Here is a 25,195-nt window from a genome sequence, read left to right as displayed (position 1 = left end):
CAAATGAGCTTTGTAAAACAGCAGTTGTTCAGAATGCTAACTAGAAATTCTCACAACTGATACATACACATTTGGGAAACCATTCTTTGAAAAAGCACATATTTTTATTACCTTATTAAAACTCATGTTCTTATTGTTAGCATTCTGTCTAAACTCCACCCCCACAGTTACCTGGCCATAGCCAAGTAGGCCTGGCCCACTATAAAAGGGGCTGCTTGGCCCCTCCTCTCTCTCTTGCTCTCTCCATCTTCTGCTCTCTTGCCTTCTTGCTTCTCCTTCTGTCCCCTTGCCCATTCCTCCTTTCCTTCCCCCTCTCCACGTGCTCATGGCTGGCCTCTTCTCTTCCTTTCTCTGTCTCTGTCTGTCTGTCTGTCTGTCTGTCTCTCTTTCTCTCTCTCTCTCTGTCTCTACTACCCTCTTAACTCTCCTCCCCATGCCCTAAATAAACTCTATACTATACCTTGTCTCATAGTTAAGGAACAGCAGCAGAAAAGGTCACACCCAATCAGGATAATCATAGCTGCTCATCGAAAGCCATAGACTCAATTACAAATGGAAGTGCTGACCTGCACCATCTTGTGTTTGTTTCCGAATTATACCTTTGGGTTATCATAATGGGATGGCTTAAATATATTATAATCTTAGTAGTGATGCTGTTTATCTCTGGACCCTGTGTACTTAACTGCTGTTTAAGTTTTATCTCCTCTTACTTACAGTTGTTTCACACTCAGATGGTTCTATAGCAATCCAACTCCATCTATCTGGGTTCTCCAACCATCCTCCAGTGCTTGGAAGTCGGCAAGAATGGAGACTCTAAAGCCCTTTACAACCCCAGTATCAGCTGGAAGCAGGCAGATTGACTTGATATCCATATTCTAAATGATTTTAGAGTCTCAAGTCTTGTTGGGAGACTTGATACCTAGATAGATATTAGCAGGCTGGGAGGCCATTGAAGAAGGACCTGTCTCACACAGAACCTTCTACCTTCAGAATTTCTGAGACTGTCCTAAGGCCCCATTGATGAGTATGCTATTCTTGACCAGTCCCTAGGATGACATCCTGCCCATCATTCTCTTTCCCCCAGTTGTGACAAATACTTGCTTTACAATGGTGAGTACTGAAGCACTTCAGAAGGACAAGGTTGGGTGGGGAGTAAAGAAGGAATGGATCTAAAAGGAGTGTGGAGTAGGGGGTGAATTATGATCAAATTACACTATAAGAAAAAAATTAATAAAAAAGAGGGGAAAGAGCCTGGCAGTGGTGGCGCACGCCTTTAATCCCAGCACTTGGGAGGCAGAGGCAGGCGGATTTCTGAGTTCGAGGCCAGCCTGGTCTACAGAGTTCCAGGACAGCCAGGACTACTCAGAGAAACCCTGTCTTCAAAAACCAAAAAAAAAAAAAAAGAGGGGAAAGAGGGTTGGAGACTCAGAGAAGCAAAAGCAAAGCAATTTATTTCTTTGCATCAGCGTGGAATGTCAGGAGGGCTGACCAAGTGTATTAAGCAATGTATACTCTAACCCACGACCTTTCCTCCCCTTCCTTCTTCCTTCTTTCCTTCTTCCTCCTTTCCTTCTTCCTTCTTCCTTCTTTCCTTTCTTCCTTCCTTTCTTTCATAATCTTGGGGAGGGGCACAATCTTAATATTTAATCTAGGCATTACATCTTTTCCTGTGTCACATTTATTTATTTATTTATTTATTTATTTATTTATTTATTTAACAAAATGGGTTCATCTCTATGTTCATTGTTGTTCATTCTTGTTCATTTGGTACAGGTTATGAAGTGCACACCCATGCAGACGAGTTTAGGTTTGAGTAATTTAATTCTCTACACTTCTAGGTGGGGATGAAAGGTATGGTTTAGCAGAGTTTGGAGGGGCTGGAAAATAGCCTAGCAAACATTAGCTAGCAGGGACTAGTGTTTTTTGCTCATTTGTAGCCGGACTTAAAGCTTAATGCACCTTTGAAATGAACCATCTTATGGTATTCTAAAACCTATCTGATAGAAACAAAAGTCAGGAATGTTAGTCAGGGCCATGCTATTTCACAAAGTTCTTTCAGCAACTGGTTCTTCTAGATTCTTGCTATCTCCACCCTCATAGCTGACTCAGCTTATAGGCCCCAGGCTCCCTCCCTCCCAGCTGCCAGCCAGGATGAGACAGCAAGCATGTCCATTAGTGATGTGCTGTAGAACCTTACCCTTCCTCTAAAATGATAAGAAGGGACCCTCACTTTGCCATGTGGGCCTTATCTTTTTGCAGAGCCCCTGCCATGTTGCCCTGTCCATCAATGACATTAATAATCTCTTAAAGAAATAGGAAAAAAGGCAACCAGAGTTGTCATGAAAGCTCAAGGTCTGTGTGTCCTTCATAGGGCAGATTATCAGGGAGGTGATCTGGAAAACAGCAGCCAGAGTCAGGAGGCCTCCAGTCACTCTCAGGAAAGCAGTCATTTGGGGTCTACAGAAAAAAGAGAAAGAGGGGATGAAACAGATGATGAGGATGAGTCTGCAAAAGGGTGGGGAGGCTGTCCTTATTTTCCAGAGTCCATGAAGCTCTGGTAGCTGTCAGAATCCTAGCTGCCCCCTTGGAAGCATCTCCGCCAAGTCAAGGACATCTGGAGTTCATTCTCCAGATGTTTGACTGCAGCCAGCTAACAGCATGATGATTGTAAAAAGGATTGAGCAAGAGCAGGTCAAGATCCACCTACAGTGCTTTCAGGCCAGGCTACAGCCAGGCAGCTTGGTTAGGGGGAGCTCACCACAGAGGGCAGCAGACTGCTCCCGCAAATGATATTTTATGTTGATTCTGCCTTGAATCTTTTTATGTTATGTATACCTTCATAAATCACTGTAGTCATTATTTTAACAGCTTAGTTTTGAAGGATTCATGTGAAAACTTTGTTAATACATACCTCTATGGTTTTATTCTCTTATGAATTTGAATGTATACTTAACTTCTGTGTACCAATACATTCCAGCTTTTTAAATTTTGTGTCTTCATCTTTCCATTTGACAAACTCACTTTAGCATTTTATTTGCTTTAACTAATAATGAGAAACTAGAGCTGTTGTTTTCACATAAACTGTTGGAACAATTTTTTCATTCAGTTCAGTATTTGTTTCATTTATTATAAGTTGTCTTTGTTTTATCGAAAAAATGGCATTTAGGAATCACCTCCAGGCAATAGTCCCATTTTAGAGTCAATTTCTTTTGAGCTAATCTTGTTATTTTGTCCTCACTCCCCATGGCCCCCTACTGCCTCCCACTGCCCGGGCCCCCCAGTGCCTCCCACTGCCTCCTACCTGCCTCTCACTGCCCCCTACTGCCTCCTACCAGCCCCCTACTGCATCCCACTGACCCCCCCCCACTGCCCCCACCACCCTCATCACCCTCCCACTGCCACCCCCAGATCTGAGGACAGAGGCCTTGCTAGCCTTCTCTTTTAGTTGTTCAGATTATTTTTCATTTTTCCTATCTTTTGCAAACTGTTACTTTCCTATATTCAGATTGTTTTTTAATTACTTATTTATTTTTATTTTATATACATCGGTGTTTTGAGCGCATATGTCTGTATGAGGGTGTTCTATCAGGGCACAGAAGTTACAGACAGTTGTAAAGCTGCCGTGTGGATGAACCTGGGACCTCTGCTCTTAACCACTGAGCCATCTCTTTAGACAGTTTTCTTTTACCTTGATGATTTACATTTTTACATATTGTGCTAGAGAATTACTAGTATGAGACAAATACAAAATAGCCATCTTGCACACACCACCCAAGGAACCACATTTCCCATAAATAAAACACAATACCCAAGCCGTATTAACATTGCATGTTATCACATGCATAGACTTGTGTAATGAGCACTATAATGGAAAGGCAGCATCAATGCAATGACATCCCTGATGCTATTCCTTTACACACGGCCTTTCTTTGCAACTTGTAATAGATGAAAACAGTATATTCTAAGACTATGATATTAGGATAAGAATAACATGAAAGGCCTGGAGAGACAGCTCTGCAGATAAAGGTGTATGCCACCCTTGAACACATATAAAGGTGGAAGGAGAGAACTGATCCCACACGGCACAGCAATGCACACAAATACTAATAATAACTGTTAGCATTCTGTCTAAACTCCACCCCACAGTTACCTGGCAACAGCCAGGTAAGCTCCTCCCCGCGGTTACCTAGCAACAGAGCTAGGTAGGTCTGACCCACTATAAAAGGGGCTGCTTGCCACCCTCCTCCCCCTCTTGGTCTCTTTCTCTTCTCTCACTTTTCCTTTCTTGTTCCCGCTCCCCTCCCCCCCCCCCTCTGTTCCCCTCTCTCCCCATTCCCTTCCGCCCTTCTCTCCACGTGCTCATGGCTGGCCTCTACTGCTCTACTTTCTCTCTCTCTCTCTCTCTCTCTCTCTCTCTCTCTCTCTCTCTCCCCTTTCTGTGCCTCTACTACCTCTTAACTCCCCTCCCCATGCTGTGAATAAACTCTGTACTATACTATACTATACTATACCGTCCTGTGGCTGGTCCCTCAGGGGAAAGGGATGGGTCTGCTGAGACACCCCCTTCCCCCATACCTGACTATATCTTTATAGAACATACCCCCTTTATCTTTATGTTTTTATAAACCCATCAATAACAACAATAATAGTGATAATAATAAATAACATAAGATGAAATCTATAACATTTGAAAGAATATTGTCATGAAAATGATGGGACAGTCCACAGAATAGGTTTTTTTTTTTTTTTCTTAAAAAGTCTTTGCCAACTGTACATTAGACAGAGGATTAACATCAACAGGTTCTTTATAAACAAATTAAACCCTTCAAAACCCCACAAATTATCTAGCCAGTAAATGAAACTGAACACACACACAAATGGCCAATGTCTGAAAATTCGTCCATTATCCTAAGCCATCAGGGAAATGCAAGTTAGGACTTTTGAGATTGTGGGAGAAGGGGAGCCAACAATGATGTGGGGAAAGGGAAACCTTTATTTTACTGGTACAGTGACTCTGGAAGTTGGTGTGGAGAGTCTTGAAACAATTCAAAGTAGAATTATTAAGCCAGGCATATGTGTGTAATCCCAGCACTAAGGAAACAGAGGCAGGCTGACTTTCGTGAGTTTGATGCATATATAGATGCAAATGCTGTAATGAACCCCACTGCTTTGTTTGCTAATTAACAAATAGTAATTTCCAAGTGACTTCATGAGTAGGGAGGTAGCAAAATATATTTATTATGTTGTTATATATGTAATAATGTGAATATTCTGCTTGTGATACTAAATCAGTTTGCAAGGCTGTGGCAGTTTATGCCTGAAAGGTGAAGTCAGGACCATAGAAATTCTGGGAGCTCAAATTTAAAGCCAGCCAGGAATACACAAAACCCTGTCTCAAACAACAGCACCACCACCACAGCTGCTGGCGCCGGCGCCTCCGCCGCCGCCACCACCATTAATACCACCATTAACACCAGCAGCAGCAGCAACAAGGAAAAGAGCTAATGTATGCTAATTCCATGAGTTATTTTATTTATTTTATTTTACATGCAATTGTTTTTACTTCCTTAATACTGGGAAACAAGCTGTATGATAAAAATAGTAATAATAATAATAAACCCAGGAGTTGCCTAAGCAAAGCAACTCAAAGTAGAAATACTGTATAAAGGAAAACACATTAATAATCTGTAAGAAACATTACAGAGTAGAAAAGACATTCCTTGGGTACCAAAAACAAAGAAATCAAAGCTACTGCACGGAAGCCAAGGCAAGAAATGTGGCCAAAGAAACACAAAGGGGAGTTTAAGGAGGAAGAGCTGCCTGCGGGAAGCCAAGACATCCATCCAAAAAGAAAGTGATGATTCACAGCCACACTGGCCCCCCCAAAAAAGGCCTTTTCCTATCACTGCCTCTGCTGTGTACTGAATTTATCCCAGTCCAAGAGATGAGAAGATGCTACCTACCACATAACCTACCATGTAGTAACATCTGGCCTTTCTTTAGTATCCTTTTTTGTTCACTGACTTTTATATAGTCATCTTTTTGCCTAATTACCTATTTTTCTCATTACTTTATAATAACAACAGAAAAGGGAGAAAACTTAAAGAATAATTGAGGATCAAATGATTTTTTTTTTTCTGAGACAGGGTTTCTCTGTCCTGGAACTCACTCTGTAGATCAGGCTGGCCTCGAACTCAGAAATTCACCTGCCTCTGCCTCTCAAGGGCTGGGATCAAAGGTGTGTGCCACCACCGCCCAGCGGATCAAATGATTTTTAATAATTATATTCAGACTATACAATTGAAAAGAGACAAAGTTTCTCTGTTTAGTCCTGATTGTTGTGGAACTCACTCTTTAGACCAGCTTGGCCTCAAACTTAACTAGTTTAAGATGATAATTACAAAGGCTTTATTGTTTGTGTGCAAAGCAAATTGGTTCCTTCAAAATTGTTTGTGGTATATCTTATAAAAGTTTTTATTTTAAACATATATTTAAATATATCTTTAAGGACTTTAATATTAAAAACCTACTGCAACCAGGCATGGTGGAGTAATTAATCCCAGCACTCAGAAGGCAGAGCAAGATTTCAATTGTATTGTCCGAATAAAATTATTAAAAATCATTTGTTCCTCAATTATTCTTTAAATTTCCTCCTGTTCCTGGTCCTTTTGGCAGATAAGGCATATTTTTAGACAAAACAGTATTATTATGAAGACTAGTAAAACAAAGGAGTTCAGAAAGACACTGTTAAAAAGTCTATACAGGACCCAATAAGATGGCTCAGTGAGTAAAGATGCCATACAAGCCTGACAGTCAGATCTGCATCTGCTCACCCAAAAGCTAGAGGATGATGTACAATGAGATTGATGTTTTCACATCACCTAATAACACAGTATCCATTTTTCGGCTGATGCTTCAATGAAGGAATAATTGAAATTATCAAGTTTAATTATGAATTATATTTCTCTTTTTTCTTCTTTTGCCCCTCCTGGGGATTGAACCTAAGACCTCATTCATCTTGGTAAAAGCACCCTGCCACTCAAATCACAAGCAATAACAATATGTATTATGGATTTCGTTCAACCTTTGCCCACCAAAAAAAAAAAAAAATTAACAGGATTTTGGAGGAAGTTGATTCCAACCTTGATGGGTGATCTTGGGGATGGGTCAAGATTTTAGTAGAGGAAGTAACGTCAGATGTAGTGAAAATGTCAAAAGTAGAGTTGGGAAAGGAGTCTAAAGCTGTTAGTGAATTGTTGGTGTTGGACGGATGGCTCAGCAGGTAAGAGCACTGGCTGATCAAGAACAGGACCCAGGTTAGGTTCCCAGCTCCTATATAGCAGCCAACAATTGCCTGGAACTCCAGTTCCAGGGGATCTGACACCTTTTTCCAGCTTCTGAAAGCAAAGGCACACATACACACACACACACACACACACACACACACACACACACACACACACACGTGTGCACACATACAGAGAGAAACAAACAAACGAAATAAAAATTAATGGATGAGGAGTTTGCTTTCTTATAAGAAAAAGAACAGGTTTCTTGGGATGGCTTTTAAACATTGTGAAGATGCTGTAAACATTGCTTATATCACAGAGAATTTAAAAGATTACATTCACTTGGTGGCACAGTAGAAGTGCTTGAAAGCACTAACTGCAATTAAAGTTCAATCAGTGCCACGGAGAAATCAACAGATGGAGAGTCAACTGGTGCAGCCAACTATCTTGTTTTATTTCAACAAATCTGCTCAGCTACCCCATCACCTGGGGGAGCGGGGAGCGGGGAGGGGGGGGATGTCAAAGGAGGCTCTGGGTCAGAATATCCTTCAGGCAAAAGGTTTATTTGAGCCAATGGCACATAGTCTGAGGTAATGCTTTAGGCCACCCACAAAATCAAAGGGTGTTAAAGGTCCCATAATGAGGGGGAAGTGTACTGCAAGAATGCCCCAAGTTGGTTGACATTACTAAGTTGGATGAAAAGGTGCTTTATTTAAACTTAGTAGTTTGGGCTGGGGCAGATGCTTAAAAAGTTCCAAATACATTTTGAGATAAAGGGACAATTGGAAAATTCTGCAGGACAATGAGCTTAGTGAGCACAGGACTTCTATGAGTGCCACTGCTCAGTGGCTTCTAGGCCCTGAGTGCATGCGAAGCTGAGTGTGTCCTTGCCAGCAGCTCTCTGTTTAGGGCTTTGCTCCCTGAAAGGCCCATTTCTGAGATGGACACACTCCTTACTTATGCGACATAGGTTTTCAGCCTTTTTTTTTGTTTTCAGCTTCTTCGTTTAGCTAAAAGGAACAGAGGTCGGACACATTTTATAGAAAAGGTGGTGGTAGCGGGCTTAGACAGCACTGAGATCATTCTGGCCACATTCTGCTGAATTATGACGTCTTTATCAGGTAGCAGTCTCTGAATCAGAGGCTGGTATCTGACTTCACACATCAGAGGGCTAGTGCTTGTTGGTTGGGCAGTGGTTTAGGTAAATCTGGATAGCAGCTGGAGTAGAAAAGGACCTATGGATGTAAAAATCAAAATGGTTATTAAAACGGTGACAGCTGGCCTAAGCCAGTCGATTCAAGATGAGTTCTGAAACGATTTGTTCCTGAATTTGATAACTACTTCCAGTTTTTGAAATATGGTCAGCTTTGTTGCTACAACCTGACCTAACCTGAATGACTTACAGAAAAGCTCCACTGCTTTTTCCTTTTTCTCTTGCCAAGAGATTTAGGCCTCTTCTGTTTTGGAGTGATACCCGACCCATTTTGTTTTGTTTTGTTTTTATTTTTAAAGACTTATGCACATGAGTGTTTTGCCTACATGCATGTATATGTACCACATGAGTGCCTGGTGCCTGCACAAGTCAGAAGAGTGAGTCAGATCCCCAAGAACTTACTGCATTGGAGTTACAGGCAGTTGCTGATGCTGGGAACCAAGATTCTCTGGGAGAACAGCAAGTTCTTAAGCTCTGAGCCAACTCTCCAGGCCCAATCCTAGATTCTTGTTAAACACTGAGAAATTTCATCAAGGATTTCCTGTATGTATTGAGATAAGGAATAGTAGTGTACACAGTATATAGTTGGACCTCCTGTTCCTTTGCCAACATCTGACATCAGCCCCAGGATTATGAGGAAAAAGTAAGAATTAATCATGCATCTTCTATCCCACATGCAACCATCCAAAGCTCTGGTTAGTGGGAGCAACATTTGTGTTGGGGAAGGGCATAAGTGTATCAGGTGAATGTTCCAGTCTAGTTGATGAGGAGACACAGGTCAAGGGGAAGAAGCCTTGTTTGAACATACAGGTGGTGAGGCGAACGGAGAGAAAATGTAGTAACTGAAAGGGTCCTGATCTGGAGGCGTTAGATTATTCTACCAGACTGAAAGGGAGCTAGGTAAGGGTGCCCTCTCATCAAGTGTTGAAGTGTGATTCTGGAGTGCATGAGAGAGTCAGGGTACAGCACCCTTCAGGATCAGTTCTGCCACTGTACAGCCTTCTCTGGGTTAGCTGGCCTACAAACCCCCTCGATCTCACTGTAGCAGTACTGGGACTATAAATGTATGCAATTGTGCACAGCTTTTTTTTTTTCCTGGTTCCAGGAACCAAATTCAGGTTGTCAGACTAGCACTGCAAATGCTTTTACCCAGTGACCCAACTCCCTGGCCTGGACCTAAGATCTTGAACTAGGAGGCATGAGCTGTCTACTTTTCTGCAAACTAGAGTAGGTGTACTATAGGAGGAGATCCTACATCAAAACGAGGTGAGCGATGAGTCTGACTCCTGAAAGCACACACCATGGAAAATTGCAAAAAAGCTTCTAAGAAGTTGACCAATGAAAGTCTGGTTTTTTTCTTCTCTCTCTCTCTCTCTCTCTCTCTCTCTCTCTCTCTCTCTCTTTCTTTTCTTCTTTTTTTTCCTTTATGGAAATTTTGTTTTGTTTTTGTTTTTTTTTTTGTTTTTTTTTTGTTTTTGTTTTTCAAGACAGGGTTTCTCTGTATAGCCCCGGCTGTCCTGGAACTCACTCTGTAGACCAGGCTGGCCTCGAACTCAAAAATCCACCTGCCTCTGCCTCCCAAGTGCTGGGATTAAAGGCGTGTGCCACCACCGCCCGGCTCCTGTATGGAAAATTTATTGCAACTCCCCAACCGTGCATTACATTTTCTTTTCACCATCTTGTTCTGCAGCTTCCTTCGCCCTTTTTGCTCGAATGCCTAAGAGCCGGGCATTGGCACAGGCCATACGGAGACTGGCAAAAGCCTTACAGTTCTTCCTTCCTTCTGTGATGACTCTGGCCTTTTCCTTTGTGTACACATTCCGGATGGGCATCCCAGGTCCTGTCGGCTGGGTGGCCAGTTTAAGTTCTTCGGCAGAACTGTCTGCCTTCTTTGGAGCAGAAGGCTTCCGTGGAGCGGTACTCCTTCAGACGCTGCACGTTGGCCTGCAGTGATTCCGTGGATTTGTTTTACTTCCTTGGGTCCACAGAGATGCCGATGGCGCAATCCATTTTTTTGTGGATACCAGCCACCCTGAGTTCCTCCAGGCTGAAGCCCCTGCCAGCCCAGACCTTGGTGTGGTATCTAACTGTAGGGCACCTCACTATGGGCCTGATGGGACCAGATGCGGGATGAGGGCCAGTGTGGCATGCTTTCGCTTGCTGGGCCTTGCATCTGCAGATCTTATGTGCCTTGCTTGAACCAAGTGCCTACTCGCTGCTGCCAATCCTTGTGGAAGTGGGGCTTCAGGGTCATGCCGTTCCGCCTGGGTGCCATGGCTGCCTCCTGTACAGGACAACGGCCAAGCAGAAAGGTCTTTCTCCTCTTTCTATCCTCCCTGACACTCTCTCTTGACACATTACGATATCACTTACTCAGGCTGGCCTTGAGCTTCGTATATAGATGCTTATGACCCTGAACTTCTGCTCCTCAAGCCTCCATCTCCTGCTAGGATTACAGGCAGCGCCTCCAAACACAATTTGAGAATTTATTTATTAAACAACTGGGGAACGGTGATCTTTCAACAAAAGGTGGTGAAACAATTGACCAGATTTAAAAACAAAAAGAAATACTTTCATTCATTATACAAATATTCATACGTGTACGTGCAGCCAGGAGACCACTTTACACACAGAGTTGAAAGCAGAAGTGACTAGACAATCCAGGGCCAGTTTTCTTATTGTCAGAGGAAAGTTTAAAAAAACAAATACTACCTCCATCACAGAACCCTCTGCGTATTCGTGTTTACTTTTATAAATAACACAGATAGCTACATACTGAGATAATTAATACTATACACATGTATTTTTTAAGTCACTGCTTAGTGCAGAAGCAATGATGTCACCAGTTAAAGGACACTCAATACTCACACTCTACTTTCTAAATCCATTTTTCAACAGAAAATACCCAGGCTCCTCATAGAAATGGTTAAAGTTAGACTTTGTAAAGGCAAACTACAAGGTAAGCATTACCATCTTATAGTACAGGAAGCATTTGGGAGGTGGCGGCAGCAAGAGCCAGAGTTCAGGCCATTCTGGACTACATAAGACCCTATCACAAAGGAGAAAAAAAGTAGGGAGACTGTAAAGGGTAAATTGATAGATAGGTGCTGGGGAGATGGATCAGCGGTTAAGAGCACTGGCTGCTGTTGGGGAGAACCTGGCCTGATTCCCAGCACCCACATGACAGCTCACAACCATCTACAATTCCAGTTCCAGGGGATCTGACGTCTTCTCCACTTAAGATAAGACATCAAGAGAAGTGACTGGGACATATGTTAACAAGCACAAGAATAAAAAGCATAAAAATTGAGGAGCTCTGCTCACTCTTCTGGGGTTTTCTTCATTTTATGTGTTCAGGGCACACAGAAGGCTGCGTAGAGCACTGAGAAATGATCCACGGATCACACACTTTGGGCATAAGCCGTGTGGGGAGACTTGGAAAAAAATACACACAGAGACACACACACAAAGAAACCCTACCCAGATCTTCCTGTCTTATACAGAACAAAATCCTTATTCCATACAAGAAGGGCGACAAATACTACAGCCTCTGGCCAGGTGTGAAAGCCATCTGACCCTGGTTAATGGACAAGAAGGGGTTAAATAAAACAGCTCTGGGGGGGAAAGGTAGAAATAAATACTGCGTCTAAAATTAGGGGAGGGAGCAGGAGTACGGAGTAGGGAACTAGCACAAGATCCAAGGACATCGCTTCCAAGACTAAGATATAATAAATCAAGCAGATGAGGCACACTCCCTGCTAAGGCTAAAGAACATCAGTCACAAAGCACAAAGGCATACATACTACAGAAGTGAAGACAGTTACATGGAACAAGACCTCTGAGACACAGCACAAAAACCACCTGAGGGTGATAAAGTTATTTAGGAAACCAGAGGCAATGACTCCCTGTCAAACACCCTACAAAGATGTATCACTCTGCAAAAAGCAAGCCTCAGCTTCAGCACCAGAGCAGTAAGGCAGAGGATGAAGTGAGGCCCAGGATGAAGCAAGACAAGAGACCAGAAAGACATCCTCAAGAAAACTGATTAGGAACACAATGGCGGAAAGCAAAAGCCTAAGGATGCTCCCAGTCACAATAGAGAGGTTGGTGGAAAGCAACAAACAGGAAATTCTAACTAGCTGAAAGCATTAGACTAAAGAGTAAGAAGCATAGACTAGTTTAGCAGAGAAAACGAGTCTGCCTCATCACTCAATCTGCCTTATATAAAAGCTCATTAGTAGTGACAAAGTGACAGATTGAATAAGAGAAAAAGCTTGCAAATTAAAGGTAACTGTCCATGAGCCTAACTTAATTTAGCTTACATATAACCCCATTTTCCATAGGGGGGGCAGGAAAGTGGGGGATGTTTACACTTTAGGTGGGAGTAGTAAAGTCATTTTTATGAGAATTCAATAAACTTAAAAAGAAACATAGAATGGGCTACGACTTTCTCATGAGCCTATAAACCAGTGGTACCCAAACTACCATGGGTGACAAGCCCTTTGGCAAACTTTTTTTTTTTCGAGACAGGGTTTCTCTGTGTAGTCCTGGCTGTCCTGGAGCTCACTCTGTAGACCAGGCTGGCCTCGAACTCAGAAATCCACCTGCTTCTGCCTCCCAAGTGCTGGGATTAAAGGCATGTGCGACCACCGCCCGGCTGAACACTTTTTTTTTTTTCAAAAATATTTACATTGCGATTCACAATAGTAGCAAAACTATTGCTATGAAGTAGCAATGGAAATAATTTTATGGTTAGGAATCACTGCAACATGAGGAACTGTATTAAAGGGTCACACGCAGCATTAGGAAGGGTGAGAACCACTGCCCTAGGCAGAAAACTGCTTGTGTACTATTTTTATGGAATATTAGATGAAACCTAAGGATAAGGCAATGATTTAGGACAAAGGGGAGTCTAAGTATATATAGTTTCCAGTCTTTCTCCCTGTGACCCAAATCAGTTTAATGAAAGCCTAAGGAAAAGCCAGGAATAGTGGTGCATGCTTTCTGAGTTCAGGGCCAGCCTGGTCTACAGAGTGAGTTCCAGGACAGCCGGAGCCACACAGAGAAACCCTGTCTGCAAGGGGAAAAAAAAAAGAAAAGAAAAGAAAAAAGAAAACTCAAGAAAGATAATAGAAATAATTATCATATTCCTCGGCAGGTCTGAGCTTTATAAGCAGACTGAGGTATATACTTTTCTAGTATCTTCTGCCCTCCTTTGATATAGTAAGCATAATAAAGCGCCATGTTTGGGAGTGGCCATTCTTGGACTCCTTCATAGGCTTCAAACACTAACTTTACAAAAGGACATCAATGTATTTGAATCTCACTTCGGGACAATATCACCAAGAACCACGGGAGGGATGGGGAAGATAGTTCAATGTGCAAAGTGCTTGCATGTGAGTTCAGATCCCAAGTACCTCTATAAAACCTGGGCATGATGGCACAGTGCAGCACTTGTGGGTAGAGACCAGCTCCAGGTTCAATGAGAAACCCTGTGCATCAGTCACTTTTCTGTTATTATGATAAAATGTGGCCAAGGCAACGTATAGAAGGAGTTTATTTGAGCTTACAATTCCATGACTGAGTGGAGGCGCCAGGCAGCAAGCATGGTAGCTGGGGCAGCAGCTGAGAAGTTGAATATCTTGAACTGCAAGAGTGAAACAGAGACAGTGAAGTCAAAATGGTGTAGATCTTTAAACTCTCAAACTGCCTCCAGTGACATAATTCCTTCAACAAGGCTGCATCTCCCTAGCCTTTCCAAACAATAGCATGAACTAGGGGCCAAGTATCGCAATGCCTGAAACTTTGGCAGATATCACATTCAAACTACCGGATCCTATCTCAAAAACATAAGGTAGGGTTGAAGAGATGGCTCAGCAGTAAAGTGCATTGTCTTATCTTCTCAGCACCTACAAGACACCTATAAACAGGTATTTTACAGCTGTCAGCAACTGCAGTTCAGGGGATCCAGGTTCCCTCTTCCTGCTTCCCTGGGCACCCAGCACACACGTGGTATGCAGACATACATGCATGAAAGATACACTTACCTAGGAAATAAATAAATTTAAAGACTGCTGGGCAGTGGTGGTGCACACCTTTAATCTCAGCACTCTGGGGGCAGAGGCAGGTAGATTTCTGTGAGTCCCAGGCCAACCTGGTCTACAGAGTGAGTTTCAGGACAGCCGGGGCTACATAGGGCAACCCTGTCTCAAAGAAAAAAATGAAAACTAAAAACAAAGTGGAGAGCAATAGAGGAAGACACCTGAAGTCAACCCCTGATCACATGACACACACACACACACACACACACACACACATACACACACACCAGTGCCTGGGACAAAAACAATAGATTAACATGTAATTAATACAAAGTAATGGTTAGATATGATAACAAGAGCCAGAGATTAAGTTCAATGCTGTTCCCCGCTAAGAGTGACATTGAGGATGTAGTGTAAGTAATAAGCATATTAGTTGAAGTCCTGTCAAATCATTAAATGAAAAACGTAGACCATATCAATAAACTCTAAAAAAATAGGAAGGCGCACTACTCAAAATCACTATGATGAGCAGCGCTCATCAAGCCTACAGCCCAGCATTCTGGAAGCTAAGAAAGAAGATTGCTGTGAGTTCGAGGCAGGCCTAGGCTACTAGTGATTTCCAGGCTAGCCTATACTGCAGAGTAAGACCTTGTCTCAGAAACACCCTCCAATAAAAGAAATCACTGCAACATATTACCTAAAATTTTCAAGTTTCAACAATAACTGCAAGATATACAAGGAAATGGCAGGGTGGGATTTGTATAAGGAACAGAAACCTTAGTGATAGAAAATGACATAAGAAAACACCGCTTGTCGGGCAGTGGCGCGCCTTTAATCCCAGCACTTGGGAGGCAGGGGCAGGCGGATTTCTGAGTTCGAGGCCAGCCTGGTCTGCAGAGTGAGTTCCAGGACAGCCAGGGCTACACAGAGAAACACTGTCTCGAAAAACAAAAAAACAAAAAAACAAAAACAAAAACAAACCAACAAACAAAAAAAAAAACCAGAAAAAAAAAAAAAAAGAAAATACCACTAACACTGGATGCCTGGGACTGCTGATGAGAACAGCAGCTAGAAACTGCTCAAGTCGTCTAGGGCATGAACCTTGAAAGCAACTGCTCTGAGTTTCATCCTTGGCCAGAAACTGGGAATTGCCCTTGCTCCTGTCCTGGCAGGAGACCAGGAGTGTAAAATGACCACTATCATAAGAAAAGGAGAAAATACTTTATGAATATCAGCAGTTAAAGAACAGCCCCCAGAGCACCCCACACTAAGTCTGACCAATGGATCCTGCAGAAAATGGAGATGCTAAGGTTTGCTAAATTAAGACAAAAGGAAGTGATTCCTTGGGAAACAGAAATTATCATAGTTGGGTTATAAGTCAAATATCAGCAGAAGTACATTTATCTCCTGTGAAAACCAAATCCATGGCATAAAGGCCTCCATCACTCAAGACACATCATCAGGCTTAGCTAGCATCCTTTCAATGCCAGATCTTCAGGCAGGCCTCCTGGGTCTTGTACATAATCTGAGCAAGAGGGAGGCTGAGTCAGGAGGAGCGCTGCAAGTTTAGGGACTAGTCAACATGGTGCATGCCATGTAGCCTGCCCTACAGAGTAATACTCTGTCTTTAAAAGAGAAACAAACAACAAAAACCTCAGCTTTCCTAAAGCAAATGAAAAGCAGAAGCCACTTCCCAACTATTGGTCCAGATTACCCTGATAACCAAAACCAAAGAGAAAGCAAACAAGTAAAAGAAAATCAAAAATACAAATCAGTATCGCTTGGGTACAAAGCCTATAACAAAATATTAAATTAAATGAAATACCACATAGAAGGAATTAGAGCTTGGGGGATATCTTAGTGGGTAAAATGTTTTCAGTGTACGTGTGAGGGCTTCATTTGGATCCTCGGTGGCAGCCATTTGTTTAAGGCAGTGTGACAGCATCTGCTACTTCAGTGCTGGGAGGTAGAGATAGTCAGATCATAGGGCTTGTAAGAAGAGAACATACTACGGGCAAATGTAGTTTATTGCCAGACCACATGGGAGGCTAAATTTTTAAAAAATCAATCCATATGACCTAGGCATGGTGGAACATACCTGTAATCCTAGTCCCTGGGAAGCTGAGACAGAAGGATTGGGACTTCAAGGGTAACCTGGACTACAAGTGAGACTTTATCTTGGATTTTAATTAATTAATTAATTAATTAATTAATGATTTTTAAAAGCCTGGGCTGGGAACATCGGTCAGTGGGAGAGTGCTTGCAGAGCATGCTCCAGTTTTAACCCCGCCACTGCTGAAGTGACTGTGGTAATGCCATCTTGTCCTGGTTTTACCCTGACTCCACTTTGTTCAGGTACTTTTTCAGCCCCTAATCCCCTAAAAATTCCTGTCCACCTTGGCAGCATATTTGGAACTTCCTACGTCACTGACCATGGCTCAGATGATTGACCAACATATCAGCTGAATGTATAACCAAAAAAAAAAAAAAAAAATGTTACCAGGTTCCCCTGACCCGTGTCTGCCAATGATGTCATTGCAGTTATTGCCTTTACAAATGCAGTACCTTTAAGCTTCCGTGCTCTTTGGGGCCAGAGTCGGAACTCTGTTGCAAGCTAATAAAGCACTCTAATTTGGCCTTATATGCATAGTGCTTTGGAGCTTTCTTGCTTGGACTATAACTGTAAAATAAATTTTTCATACCAACAGTTGACAGAATAAACACAACCATATCAACAGACGCATTTATAAAAATCCAATATGTATTTATTAATTATGTGTATGCATCATTTTGTGTGTATGTGTGTTCATATATATGTGCGTGTGTGCGTGTGGAGGCCAGAGGTTGATGCTGTGTCATTTTCAATCACTCTTAATGTTAGTTTTTGAGACAAGGTCTCAAAGAACTTAGAGTCCATTATTTGGCTAGGCTGGCTGGCCAGCAACCTACAGTAATCCACTTGTCTCTCACACCCTCACTCAACGGAAGTCACAATTGCTTGCCACCATGCTCAGTGTTTATGTTCTCAGGTGTTCCTGCTCATACTCCAAGCACTTTCCAACAGAGCCATTTCCCTAGTCGTCACCCCCCCCCCCCAAGAATGTTCTTTCATTATAAAAATTGTCAGTGGAGGAGCTGGAGAGATGGCTCTGTGTTCCTCTTCTTGCAGAGGACTGGGTTTCAGCTTCCAGCAGCCATATCCAGCAGCTATAACTGATGCTGAAGGTCCTTTGTTACACATTTAGCATCTTGCTATTGAGGCACTATAGTGGCGATGCTTCTTCTGTAGTTATAGAAATGAAACTTTATAAAATTTCAATTTATAAAAAAAAAATTCAAAATTCAATTTTTGTAGTTTGTTGCTAGTACATTAGCTCCTTGATTTTGATTTGAGACAGAATCTAACCTAGGCCGGTGCCAAACTCACAAGTTAGTTGAATCTAGACTTGAACTCCTTCTTGATATTCCTGCTTCTATCTCCCAAGTATTAATAATTCCAGTTACAGATCTGACATCCTCTGCTCTTCATAGGCTCCTACGTGCATGTGGTGTATATAAACTCAAGCAAACACACAGAAACATAACTAAATACACCTTTTTAAAAAATTCTCAACTGCCAGGCAGTGGTGGCGCACGCCTTTAATCCCAGCACTTGGGAGGCAGAGGCAGGTGGATTTCTGAGTTCGAGGCCAGCCTGGTCTACAGAGTGAGTTCCAGGACAGCCAGGACTACACAGAGAAACCCTGTCTCAAAAAACCCAAAAAAAAAAAAAAAAAACCAAAAACCAAAAAACAAACAAACAAACAAACAAAAATAAAACAAAACAAAAAAAAAAACAACCAAACAAAAAAAATCTCAACTAGAGGCTGAGAAATAGCTCAGTGGTTAAGAGCACTGGCTGCTCTTCTAGAGGACCCAGGTTCAATTCCCAGCACCCACATGGTAGTTCATAACTATCTGTAACTCCAGTTCCATGGGATCCCCTCAAACAGACATACATGCAGGTAAACCACAAAATATATAAAATAAAAATAAATTATATATATATATATATACATATACATATACACATACATATACATATACATATATATATATATATATATATATATATATATATATTCTCAGAGTAGGAATAGAAGGAAATGGTACCACAACAAAGCATATGCACATACAAATCACAGAAATGCTTAAAGTCCAAAACTTTTCTCTTAAGATTATAATACAACAAAAAAGACCTTTACTGCCAGTCTAGAGCAGGGGTGGTTCCTGTTCATGCAGTAATGTTCGAAAATAAATAAATAAATAAATAAAAATAAAAAAAGAGGGAGACAGGAAAAATATTCAGAAGCCTGATCAAAACTGAAGCCACAGACACAACTGTCTAAGTAGACTATCCAAAGGAAACTAAGGTGCTGTGGGTCATCTCTACAAGGACTCCCGCCTCAAAAGGAAATAAAAACTGTAAGGGCTGAGGACATGGCGCAGTGGGAGAGCGCTACCTAGCATGTCTCCTCGTGAGGTTCATCCCTAACACCGGGGAGGGGGCGTTTGGAATACAAGAGAAAATCTGAAAGAATATACAAAAGGATAACAAATAAACAGTAGATTGTTTCATCAAACTGGTAGTATCCAAGGCCAGTAATAAAACTCAGTGTGAAAGCTGTGTGGAGCACATCTGTAATCTCAGCACTTGGGAAATGAAGACTGGCTTGAGGATCAGGAGTTCAAGGAAAGACTCAGCTACATGGGGAGTTTGGGGCCTGCCTGAGTTATAGAAGATCTTATTTCAAAATAAAACAAAATCAATGTGCTAATATGTTAAAAAAACAAACCAGTATAAACTGAAAATTTGTAAAGTCTCGCTTATGTAACGATGGGAAACCCATCACTATTATAATGCTACCATAGCAAAGTGATAAATGTATAAGAAACTACATTCAGCATCTTCTATATGCTGAAAACTAAAATAAAGCAAAGCAAAAAGGGCCTTAATGAAATGTGATGTTCCCAGACTGACCTACAGATGAGAAGCAATCCAAAACTCCTAGCAGAAAATTTATGGACACTAACTTACTGTGTCAATTTATAGATGATTTCTGGTTTACAGTACAGAATGCTCAGAGCTTGAAAAATGTCATTCTAGCCATGCATGCTGGTACACACCTTTAGCCCCAGCACTCAGAAGGCAGAGGCGGGGGGGGTGGGGCAGAGAGGCAGAGAGGCAGAAGAGAGGCAGAGAGGCAGAGAGGCAGAAGAGAGGCAGAGAGGCAGAGAGGCAGAGAGGCAGAAGAGAGGCAGAGAGGCAGAGAGGCAGAGAGGCAGAGAGGCAGAGAGGCAGAGAGGCAGAGAGGCAGAGAGGCAGAGAGGCAGAGAGGCAGAGAGGCAGAGAGGCAGAGAGGCAGAGAGGCAGAGAGACAGAGAGAGGCAGAGAGGCAGAGAGGCAGAGGGAGAGGCATGCAGATCTCTCTGAGTTTGAGGTCAGCCTAGTCTACATAGTAAGTTCTAGAGCAGCCAAGGTTATGTAGAGAGACCCTGTCTCAAAGAAATAAACAAACAACAATACAGCAAGCCAACAAATAAATAGCCTAGGCACAGGGAGAGCGATGCCATGGAGTGTCCAAAAATTCTTCATGATTTCTACCTCCAGGACTACTACCAGGTTTTCACAATGAACATCTGAGAAAAATCCCATATGCTTAGGATGGTGCAACCACCTTTAAATATATTCAGCCATTTCAAAATACATAAGAGAGGTCCATACTGAACAAGGCTTCCACTCAAAATAAACTGCTTTATCAGAGACGAAAGGAGATGAAAAGGGGGACATATCTGGGTACCTAATTCCAGCCTGAACTTTCCAACCCACAGCTCTCTTGTCATCATATCTCGCTTACATGGATGGGGAGAGATAATTAGGAGGGTGGACAATTGTACTTCACAACCCAGGAGCACAGAAGCACTAAAAGACAGAATAATCAGGGCATTCAGAGCATATCAAATTTCCACATATCTTACTATTACACTACAGGCCTATACACTGTAGTTTCTTTTACTGGTTACATCATACTTGACTTTCAAAAAAACCCTAAGAAATGAAAGAGAGAGAGACAGAGACAGAGATACAGAGATAAAGACACACACAGAGAGAGAGAGACAGAGATAGAGAGAGGGCAAAGCACATGCCCTAGTTGGTTTTAACTGTTAACTTGACAATCTATAGTCATCTGAGGGATTGATAAAATCACACTGGCCTGATGGGTAGCAGCATTTCCTGGATGGGTGGTTCCAGGATGTATAAGCAAGCTAGTAAGCATGGGTGAGCCAGCAAGCCGTATTCTTCCATGGTTTCTTCTTCAAGTCGCTGCCTGAGTTTCAGCCTTGACCTTTCGTCAGTGGTGGATTATGATCTGGAAGTACAAGCCAAATAAACTCTTTCTTCCTCTACTTTGCCTTTGGTCAGTGTGTTAGTTATATGACAATAAAAAGAAAAGGAAAGGAAAGCAAAACAATAAAGACAAAAGACACAGTTTAAATAGACCAGCGTGTATTAGTATCAGACTTAAATACATAATGAAGGTTGGAATTATTAAGCTGAAATATTTGTCTGCTTTTCAGTGCTGGTTCAACTGCGGAAAGTCAATTAATAGCCATACGTTTGATGGACCATGTCTGAAGCAGAAAGATTGGGAGTTCCAGGCCAGCCTGATCCACATAGCAAGATCCTGTCTCAAAAACACAAGAAAATGATTGATATGAGCATCATCTCAGAGCCTGAGGCCAGGAGGGTGGAGCAGCAAGGTATTTTCTCCTGGGCCTTACAAAGGTCATGTTGGGGGAGTCACACGCACAGCCGAGTGCTGGAGCCTAACCTGCCTGATTTCTTGCCTTCAAATCTCCATAGAACCTGTTAAGTGATGGTATTGTTACATCTCAGAGAGGGTCAGATTCATCACTGATGTTCTGATACCCTCTCCTTGGGAACATACTTACAACTCTTTGAAGCCATGGTCTTTACTCATTGACTGTCAGCAACTGAATCAGAGTTCTGAACCACTGCTAATCTGCAGAAAGATTCATTGACCCAGAAACGTTTTACACAAAGGGAAATAACATTCCAAATTTGACTCTATGGCGCTATATTGTCTATTCTTCAAAAGTGCCATCAGTGTTCTGAGGAATATAGATAGCATCCCCATGATTCAAATATGTGACTTCCTTTGCCTGCATGCAGAACCATTTAAAGCGACTTGTAGTAGATGTTTTAACTTATTAATGCTCTGTTCAAAGCCCCTTTTGTCTATGAAATGGGAACAGTTGTCCTGTATCCATAATCAATAAAGATTAATCGCTGATATGGACTCATTATTGTGGCCTTAGTAATATCCTATGCAAATAAAAATGATTGCTTTTAATTGTATTGTTTTTATTTATTAAAAAATTTAAATGTGATTTATTTCACTTCATGTGTATGAATATTTTTCTTGGGTGGATGTTTGTGCATCATGTGCCTGGTACCCAAAGAGATCAGAAAAAAAATTGGATCCCCTGGAACTTGAGTTACAAAGGGTTGAGAACTCCCATGCAAAATACCAGCCATGTTAGAACTTCATATGTCACAAAAAAAATTAAGTGGAGAAGCTGAGCTTATAATTCCAGCTATTTGGGAGACTAACTCAGAAAGATTACAAAATCAAGACCAGCCTGGGTTAATACTCTTAAAACAAGAGATAGAAGCTGGGCATGGTTGTACAAGCTTGCAATCCCAGCACTCAGAAGCTAGAAATGGGCAGGCTCAACTACAGAAGGCTTTGTTTTGGAAAAAAAAGTGGGGGAAGGGGCTCAAAAGGTGGGCTCACAACTGCCTGTAACTCCAGTTCCACAGGATCTTATGGCTTCTTCTGGCTTCCATAACTGTACTCATGTGCACATACCTACACACAAACACACAGAATTAAAAATAAATCTTAAAGTGGGGACATATCTAGATATAGTTAATTGGTAGTGGGATTGCCTAGCACCACAGGGTCCTAGGTTCCACAACCAGTACTAGTGGGGAAAGGTAAAAATAAGCGAATCACTAAACTAAAAATAATAGTTACTCGATGGGGTGACAAAAGAGTGAGATGCAATCATGGATAGATATGGCAAAACTTCAGCTATAACGTTAGTGTTTGAGTTTATTCTCTGTGTTTGCGTTTGTGTTAAATAGGTCATAATATATAACGCTGCCAAAATAATGCTTTAAAAACAAAGTTAATTTTAACGTTCTTTTATCACCCTCATACATATATGAAAAAATGAGATCATATTATCCTACAACTTATTTTTAATGTAACAAACTATATCACCCTTTATACCAAAGAGTCAAAATATACAAACTTTTTAAACACCCTCCTACTGATGGATACACAGTATCTTATTACTTGCCACAAAAAGAGAGCTGCACAAGCATCCCCTTTTAGGTATCCTTATTTGTATACTGATGCTTCTCTTTCTGAAGGACTGAGCCTTAAAAGTCAGACTACTGAGTTCCAGATATTGGAACTTGGTATTCCACATATTTTTTTTTCTAAATATAGCTAGCTACATTAATGCTTCCAAATGGTTGTAACAATTCATACTTTATTCAGCAATGCCTTGCTAAGGTACTGAAATTTCTTTTTGATCAAATAAGCATCCAACAACAGAACGCACATCACCCTTTAAGGACTATTATAACAGATGCTTCTAGACCACATAGTCAGTAACATCCTCGGGTCCTCATTTGGAGTCCATAAGAGTACATAAGAAAGGCATGGGGGGGAAAAGCATATTATACCATAATTAATGTTACAAATAAGCTAGTCTTATCAACTACTAAATTTTGATGAGAAAGAGCTGAGCTGTTCTTGAAGGCCTCTGGGGAGCTGGAATAAACACTCCATTTTGGAGACACTCACTTTCCCTCAAACCGCAATTAGACAAAGGAAAACGGAAGTAAACCTAAAAACTCGTCCTCTCCTAGGAATTAGCCTCCCCGACCTAACAAGTTCATCAGTGGAGGTCCGATGATGTGGGGACTGGTCACTTAGCATCTATTGTGGGAGGAATAGGGGAGAAATAGGGAGAGCCAGCCGGCTACTCGTCCCGCGCTCAGCAGACCATGCTGTCGGAGTGGTGACCGCTGCCCCAGCCACCTCTCTGGCAGCGGGAGACCCGGCACTCACCAGGGCATGTTCATTAACTGGCCAGTTTCTCCACTCTCCTTATTAAGTCATCCTCTAGCTGCCTTGCTAATCCCGGGAAGGACGCATACATGCGGACGCCGCCATCTTACAAGTTATAGAAGCCTGGATTTCTGGCGCCGCGGAGGGGGGGTCGGGAGGGGGGAGAGCATGCGTCACAGCCAAATGGTCCCTGCGCCGCGCGGCGCCGCGCTGTCACACTCTCCCTAAATGGCTGCTCCAGCAATGTAATCCAGACTGCCAGTGGTCGCTTCCGCAGATGTCTGAGCGCTTGCGGTTCCTCTCACGGCTGCCTCTGTTAGCTTCTTTCACATGCTCCCTCTTTTCTTGCCCGTCTTTAATTTGTTTTTCTCTTCTCCTCCGGAATTTCTTTTCCTTTTTGTTTCTGTAGAAGACAGGCTTGTGTTTTGCTCCCCGAGACCTCTAACGGAGTCACTTTTGTATTTTTAGCTGCCAGCATTGCTGTAGCTGCTATAATTGCAATCCACATGTTACAGAGGTTAAAGTGGCAAAATAAGCCACAGGCCTGGGAATGCCCTCTAGTTTTTGATAAAGACTGTCAGTGTTATACCTTGGGCCGAGGCTGACAATAACTCCTTCAGCTTTTGGACGTTCACACCAATACTGGTTACTACACAAATTAGAAAGAGATCCTGAGTTATCAATAAAGGTAGAGAACAAAATTCCCATTTAAAAGAGAAAAAAATCTCATTTTACCTTTTGTACCAAGAGGCACAGGGGTAGGAGAGATTGCTCACTGGTTAACAGTGCTTACTGCCCTTGCAAAGGACGGAAGTTCAGTCCCCAGCAACCATGTGAGGATGGGGAGCTCACAACTGCCTCTAATTACAGGGGAAGCCATTCCCCTTCACACTACTAAACGCACATGCACATACCTCTCTCTACACAGACAAACATGCATGCATGTACATAAGGAGAGAACTGACTCTGGCAGGCTGTTCCGCTGATCTCCATGCACGTACTGTGATACCTGCACTTGAACACACATACAAACACATACAGCACAAACACACACACATTTATTTTAGGAGTTGGAGGAAGGGAATGGGGGAAAATATGTAATTATATTTAGATTAAAATTTAAATGGGGGCAATAAAGCGATTATAGTCACAGGAGCATATCAAATTGATTGTCTTGGTCCTGGGGGTGGAACCAAGACAATCGATTTAATATTAATTTACTTTGTGTGTGTGTTTAATTAAAACTATTTTTGGAATGTTACCAAAGGAACCTCAGTGAATATCTGCAGTCACTTGAGGAAGGCTTTGCTAAGGCAACCTGGGACGGCTGTCATGGAGCTGAACACTGTCCTCTCTCCAGAGGGTAAGGCAGCACATTCTCCCATACACTGGTTTTCCTTTTTCCCAAGACAGCAAAGCCCTGGTTTCCTTTCATTCTATTGT

General features: G+C 42.1%; 1 long non-coding RNA gene and 1 pseudogene across 2 annotated transcripts; both read right to left on the bottom strand.

Moving 5' to 3' along the window:
* Window positions 1-1,430: 1,430 nt before the first annotated feature.
* Window positions 1,431-23,911, bottom strand: LOC143435563 (uncharacterized). The gene is made up of 4 exons (XR_013105979.1): window positions 23,753-23,911; window positions 20,798-20,953; window positions 14,073-14,149; window positions 1,431-2,457 (listed from the first exon to the last, which is right to left on the bottom strand). It is a non-coding gene; the product is annotated as an uncharacterized LOC143435563 (long non-coding RNA).
* Window positions 4,345-14,066, bottom strand: LOC143435562 (large ribosomal subunit protein eL13 pseudogene; annotated as a pseudogene). Its single transcript, XR_013105978.1, has 2 exons — window positions 8,905-14,066; window positions 4,345-8,524 (listed from the first exon to the last, which is right to left on the bottom strand). The product of XR_013105978.1 is annotated as a large ribosomal subunit protein eL13 pseudogene (transcript).
* Window positions 23,912-25,195: the final 1,284 nt, after the last annotated feature.

The sequence above is a fragment of the Arvicanthis niloticus genome, chromosome X, assembly GCF_011762505.2.
Source record: "Arvicanthis niloticus isolate mArvNil1 chromosome X, mArvNil1.pat.X, whole genome shotgun sequence".
In the NCBI taxonomy this organism is placed as follows: Eukaryota; Metazoa; Chordata; class Mammalia; order Rodentia; family Muridae; genus Arvicanthis; species Arvicanthis niloticus.
Note: the sequence above shows the minus strand (reverse complement) of the source record. Positions and strands in the feature narration are given on the sequence as shown.